Below are 7,204 nucleotides of genomic sequence, written 5' to 3'. Positions count from 1 at the left end.
CTTGCCATGTTGCCCAGGCTTCTCTGGAACTCCTGGCATCACATGATCCTCCTACCTCGGCTTCCCAAAGTGCTGGGATTACAGGTGTGGGCCACTGTTCCTGGATTCTTATAAGAGGAAATCAGGAGAGTCAGAGTAAGAAAAAGGAGGTATGACCATGAAAGCAGAGGTTGGAGTGACGTGCTTTGAAGGTGGAGGAAGGGGCCACGAGCCAAGGAATTCAAGCAGCCTCTAGAAGACAGTAAAGGTGAGGAAACAGAGTCTTGCTCCAAAAAGGAACCCAGCCCTGCCGACAACTTACTCTTTACCAAATTAGATTCATTTCAGACTTATGACCTCCAGAACTCCAATATACGATTTATTCTTATTATTTGAGACCAAGTCTCACTCTATCAGCAAGTTTGGATGCAGTGGCGTGACCTCGGCTCACTGCAACCTCCACCTCCTGGGTTCAAGTGATTCTCCTGCCTCAGACTCCCAAGTAGCTGGGATTACAGGCATGTACCATCATGCCTGGCTAATTTTTGCATTTTTAGTAGAGACAGGGTTTTGCCATGGTGGCCAGGCTGGTCTTGAACTCCTGACCTCGGGTAATCTGCCGGCCATGACCTCCCAAAGTGCTAGGATTACAGGGGTGAGCCACTGCACCCGACCTATATATGCTATTTTAAATCACTAAGTTTGCAGCGGTGTGTGACAGCAACTATAGGAAATGCACACAGGAAGTAACAGGCACCTGCTGTGTGGCAGGCACCGGACCACAGTACACATTCCTACTTTGCTGAAGCTTTCTGGAGCCTTCTGATCTGGGTGGGCCTCACTTTGCAAAATTTCCCTCATTGTGCTCATCACAACTCTGATTAAATCGTCAGGGTCCTGATTAGTCATTCATGTCTGTCTACCCGCTAGACCACGGGCTCTATGAGGCCTGGGATTATTGGTCTGTTTGTTTTATTCACCACTTTGTCCTATGGATGTTAATAAATATTAACATTGAGATGAAATGTGGCCCACACCTGTAATCCCAGCACTTTGGGAAGCCGAGGTAGGAGGATCATGTGATGCCAGGAGTTCCAGAGAAGCCTGGGCAACATGGCAAGACCCCATCTCTATAAAAAATTTAAAATTAGCCGGGTATGGTGGCATACCTTTGTGGTCCCAACTACTCTGGAGTCTGAGGCTATAGTGAGCTGTGACCACACTACTGCACTCCAGCTTGGGTGACAGAGCAAGATTTTGTCTCAAAAAAAAAAAAAAAAAAAATCCTTGCTGTTTGATTAAGCCCAGCTTAATGTTTTCATCTCAATGTTAATGAGATGGGTGGTGGGTGAATGACTACATGAATCAAAGGAATTATCCCAGGTAGTCCTCACAGCAACCCGGGGAAGTAGGAACCATTACTCATTTCACAGGTGAGGAACTGAGACACAAATGAGGCCTCGTCACTTCTCTAAGGATGTGTAGATTAGAAGTAGTAGAGCCGGGATTTGCGCCCAGCATTGTTTGGTGGCGCCTTCAGCCCATGAGCTTAGCCACTAAGCTAAAGATTGCCCCTCCAGACTGCCTGCCTCCACCTCCCAGGCTGTCCCCAGCCCTCAGCCTTTGCTGACTTCTGCCCAGAGACCTGACACTCTGGAAGAAGCAGCATCTTAATTAGGCCACCCTGCAGCTGTTCAGGGAGATGCCTGGTCCCCCACCGAGGCGGAGGTTTCTGTGACAAGTCCCGCGCAAAGCTGGGTTGGGGGCTAGAAGCGACAGGGTTTGTCAAGCTGCTTTGGGATCCTTGGGAACGGGCAGTGTTCCAGAACCACAGTGTCATCCTCGTTATTATTGTTTTATCTAATCTGTTCTGGAGAACAACCATTTTGAAATTGGGCAAAAATGTAGCCTAATATATTTAAACATATATATTTTTATTTTTATATAATTTAAAAATAAACGCATTGATGTACATTTTCCAAGTGCCTGCCTGCTGAATTCCTAATGTAATACAACATGACTCAGAGCTAAATTTAAAGAGAGGAGCACATATGTTTAAAGCAGGCACCAACTTTCAATCTGAGGAGAAACAGAGTCAAAAGTGTTTTTTTTTAGCGTGTGAGTGGACTGAGTGCAAAGTGAATTATCTCCACGCCATCTGGGGAGTCTGGTGTTTTTCAATGCCTTCACAACTCTAATTTTAAGCCGTTATTTGGCCTTTAAATAACAATATCTTTTCTTTCCATCGGAATTTGCACTAGATCCGCATTTATTGCGCTATCGACTCCAAAAAGAGACCTATCTTTGAGAGCAAAAAGAGCAAAAGTTATTGAACGTATTACTCTGCAGATTGGCTCTGGAAAAAAAACAGCAGTCTGATATTTTGCAAATGAAGTTTGACATATTCTGGGATGGCATATTGCACTCACCAAAACAAGCTGATTGTGCCCGGAGGGGAACGCTTAATTAAAGCCCCCTTAACTGCACACAACTCCAAGAAGAAGATTCGGGGTGTACTGTACATGACCTTCAACTTGTTCCACAGGGTTCTTCTTCACACATGACATTCACAAAGTCACAAACATGGCCTTGATTTTTACCCAGAAGAAAGACAGCACAATACGATTATAGAAGCTTAGCTCTGAGGGAGTTCTGATCCAACTTACCAACCAATGCAGGGATCTTCTGCCTAGAATCCCAGATGAATGTCATTTTAATGACTACTTGAATACTTTTAGTCATGGGGAACTCACTGACTTTCCAACTGTACGAAGTCCTTTGCAATATTAGGCTGAAATCTTTCTCCATACAGCTTTCCTGCAACTGGTTCTTGTTATTGCCACGAGATATCCTAGAAGGAAACTTGGGCTTACATAAAGGCGAGCTGAAGGTCACCACCATGATCTTTCTCCTGCCCCAAGCTAAGCACACCCAGCCCCTCTAAGGAAGGAACATGAGGACTTAGCAGTATCTCTCCGCTAACAAAGATGATAACTTTTTGGGAAACTGGTCCACAGTGAATAGAACAGACAGACAAAGGAGATGTCTTGAGCCTTCATAAAGCCAGATTTGGCCAATGTATTTTTTTGTTTTTGTTTGAATCCCTAAGCCTTCTCTTCCTTCTACAACTTCTATGTATGTTCCTCAGAGGTGTGGACTTTGCTGAAAACCAGATTCTGATTAGCAGAGAGGTTCTCAAAAGGAATGGCCTACAGAACACACCATCCAGTCAAGGGATCCCTTAGACATTCTTCTGCCATGAGAAGAAGACACGCCAATGAGTTTGGGAGACTCAATGTGAGCTGACTCCTATAAAGAATTTTTGGAATGCACACGCACATCCTTGATGTGTGGCCCAAGGGTTCTTTTGCTTTGCAGTAGACGTTCAAGGTCAAGTGAAAGGTCCAATGAGACTCCACCTTTTTCACTTCTCCGATGTCAGCTCCCATCCACCTTCTTCCTTTCCCTTTGTGTTCCAGCCACTCTGATCTCCTCACTACTCCTCCCCCAAAGACTCTGGGTTTTTGTTTTTTGGGTTTTTTGGCGGGGGAAATGGGACAGGGTCTCACTCTCTTGCCCAGGCTGGAGTGCAGTAGCGCTATCACAGTTCACTGCCTTGACCTCCTGGGGTCAAGCAATCCTCCCACATCAGCCTCCTTAGCACCTGGGACTACAGGTGCACACCACCATACCCAGCTAATTTTTAAATTTTTCGTTAGATGGGCTTCCAGGCTGGTCTTGAGCTTCTGGGTTCAAGCAATCCTCCTGCCTCAGCTCCCCAACATGATGGGATTACATGATGAGCCGCCACACCTAGCCTCCCCCAGGACTTTGCACCTGCTGTTTTTTCTGTTTGGAATGCCCTTCCCACTGATATCCTCATAGCTGCATCAATTTCTGACTGCGCACAGGTGACCACTCAAAGATCTCCTTATCTATCAAAATGGCACCTCTGCATTACTCTGTCCATCTATCCTGCTTCATTTTCAATGCATCTCACCATTTTCCATCACTAAAATGTCAGTTTCACGAAGCAGGGACTTTATCTCACTATGCATCCTGCTGTGTTCCCTAGGCCTAGATTGTGCCTGGCATGGCATATTCTATTAATCAATGTTTGCTGTGTTTCTTATGTTTGCAGATCAGTTTGTGGATTCTCAGAATGTCCTACAGACAGACTTGAGAATGGCTGGATTAGCTCTCATGCTATGTCTTTCCTGAGCCGTCTCTAACCCTTTAGATAAAGTGACTGTCCTTTTTATGTGTTCTCATCAGACCCAGTGGTCACTATTGAGGTGGCCTTGATCTCACAGCAGCTTGAGTTTTAGTAACTCATATTCACATTACTCTTGTTAGGAACAATTTCCAGAGGGCAATCACTCATTCAGATGCCAGCAGGTGCTCACGAAACCCAAGGTATAAAAAGGAATGACGTCCTCCTCCTCCCTCTGTTCTCTTTAATGGAAAGGTTTTGGAAATATTTAGGTTGAAATATCTTTTTTTCATGATGAAAGCCTTTCATATCTAATAAATTGGGAGTGTTGGTGAGCAGTGAAGTTGAGGTACAGTATGATTCATATCTCAAATAACTTTTACTATCTGCTCAAGTATGTCCACTCTGTCAGGTGTCATTTAGAACTCATGCTTTAAAAATCCTCAACACTGAAAAAGATGAATAACCTAATTAAAAATAGACAAAGCATTTGAAAAGACATTTACCCAAAGAAGATGCACAAATGGCCAATAAGCACAAGTAAAGATACATAGTGACGGTTAATACTAAGTGTCAACTTGATTGGATTGAAGGATGCAAAGTATTGTTTCTGGGTGTTGTCAGAGGAAATTAACATTTGAGTCAGTGGACTGGGAGAGGCAGACCCACCCTCAAACTGGGTAGGCCCCATCCAATCAGTTGCCAGCATGGCCAGAAAAAGCAGGCAGAACAGAATACAGAACCCAGAAATAAACCCAAAAACGTACAGCCAAATGATCTTTGACAAAGCAAATGAAAACATAAAGTGGGGAAAGACACCCTATCCAACAAATGGTGCTGGGATAATTGACAAGCCACGTGTGGGAGAATGAAACTGGATCCTCGTCTCTCACTTCATACAAAAATCAACTCCAGATGGATCCAGAACTTAAATCTAAGACCTGAAACTATAAAACTTCTAGAAGATAACTTCTAGAAGATGAATATGTGGGACTTATTTAAACTAAAGAGCTCCTGCACAGTCAGCAGAGTAAACAGACAATGTACAGAGTAGGAGAAGATCTTCACGATCTACACCTCCAACAAAGGACTGATATTCAGAATCTACAAGGAGCTCAAACAACAACAAAAAAAAAACAAACAGTCCCATCAAAAAGTGCACTCAGGACATGAATAGACAATTCTCAAAAGAAGATAAGCAAATGGCCAACAAACATATGAAAAAATGCTGAACATCACTAATGATCAGGGAAATGCAAATCAAAACCACAATACGATATCACATTCTCCTGTAAGAATAGCCATAATAATAATATAAAAAAATAGACGTTGGCATAGATGTGGTGAGAAGGGAACACTTCTGCACCGCTGGTGGGAATGTAGACTGGTACAACCACATGGAAAACATCGTGGAGATTCCTTAAAGAACTAAAAGTAGAACTACCATTTGATCCAGCAATTCCACTACCAGGTATCTGCCCAGAGGAAAAGAAGGCATTATATGAAAAAGATACTTGCACACGCATGTTTATAGCAGCAAAATTCACAATTGCAAAGATATGGAACCAGCCCAAATGCCCATCAATCAACGAGTGGATAAAGCAATTATGGTATATATACATATGATGGAATACTACTCAGCCATAAAAAGGAATGACTTAATGGCATTGGCAGCAACCTGGATGGAATTGGAGACTGCTATTCTAAGTGAAGCAGCTCAGGAAAGAAAAACCAAACATCGTATGTTCTCACTGTTAAGTGAGAACTAAGTTCTGAGGATGCAAATGTGTAAGAATGATACAATGGACTTTGGAGATGTGAGGAAAAGGATGGGAAGGGGGTGAGGGATGAGAAACTACAAATTGGGTTCAGTTGTACTGCTTGGGTAATGAGTTCACCAAATTCTCACAAATCACCACTAAAGAACTTACTCATGTAACCAAATACCACCTGTTCCCCAAAACCCTATGGAAATAAAAATTTTTTATAAAAGAAAGCAGGCAGAAGAAGGTGGAATCACTCAGACTTGCTGAGCCTTCTGGCCTTCATCTTTCTCCTGTGCTGGGTGCTTCCTGCCCTCCAACATCAGACTCAAAGTTCTTCACCTTTTGGGCTCTTGGGCTTACATCAGTGGTTTGCCGGGGGCCCTTGGGCCTTCAGCCACAGAATGAAGGCTGCACTGTCAGCTTCCCTACTTCCAAGGTTTCTGGACTTGGACTGAGCCACTACTGGCTTTCTTGCTCCTCATCCTGCAGATGGCCTATCGTGGGACTTCACCTTGTGATCGTGTGAGTCAATTCTCCTTAATAAACTCCCTTTCAAATATACGTATATACTATTAGTTCTGTCCCTCTAGAGAACCCTGGCTAATACATTAGTCATTAGAGAAATGCAAATCATAAACCACAATGAGATTCCAGTACACACACGCAAGGGTAGCTATAGTCAAACAGGCAGATGATAAAAAGTGTTTATGAGGATGTGGGGAAATTGGAGCCCTCAGATATTGCTGGCGGGAATGTAAAATGGTGCAGCCACTGTGAAAAACAGTTTGGCAGTTTCTCAGAAATGTAAGCAGCGTTACCATATGACCCAACAATTCTGCTCCTAGATAAATATCCAAGAGAATTGGAAACATATGTCCACACAATAACTTATACACAAATGTTCACAGCAGCATTATTCATAATAGTCAAAAAATTGGAAACAACCCAAATGTCCATCAACTGTTGAATGGAAAACAAAATGTAGTCTATCTACTCCTTTGTCCATAAAAAGGAATGAAGTTCTGATACATGTTACAATGTGGACGAAACTTTAAAAAACCCATTATTTTAAGTAAAAGAAGCCAGACACAGAAGACCACATATTGTATGATTCCATATATATGAATTTTGCAGAATGGGCAAATCCACAGAGCCCAAAAGTGGTTTCCACAGACTGAGAGGGACAGAAAGTGTTCTGGAATTGGATAATGGTGGTTGCTTAAGTTTGTGGATATATAAAATATGT

Source organism: Cebus imitator, unplaced genomic scaffold, assembly GCF_001604975.1.
Source record: "Cebus imitator isolate Cc_AM_T3 unplaced genomic scaffold, Cebus_imitator-1.0 Scaffold762, whole genome shotgun sequence".
Classification (NCBI taxonomy): Eukaryota; Metazoa; Chordata; class Mammalia; order Primates; family Cebidae; genus Cebus; species Cebus imitator.
This window is presented reverse-complemented; position numbering follows the sequence as displayed.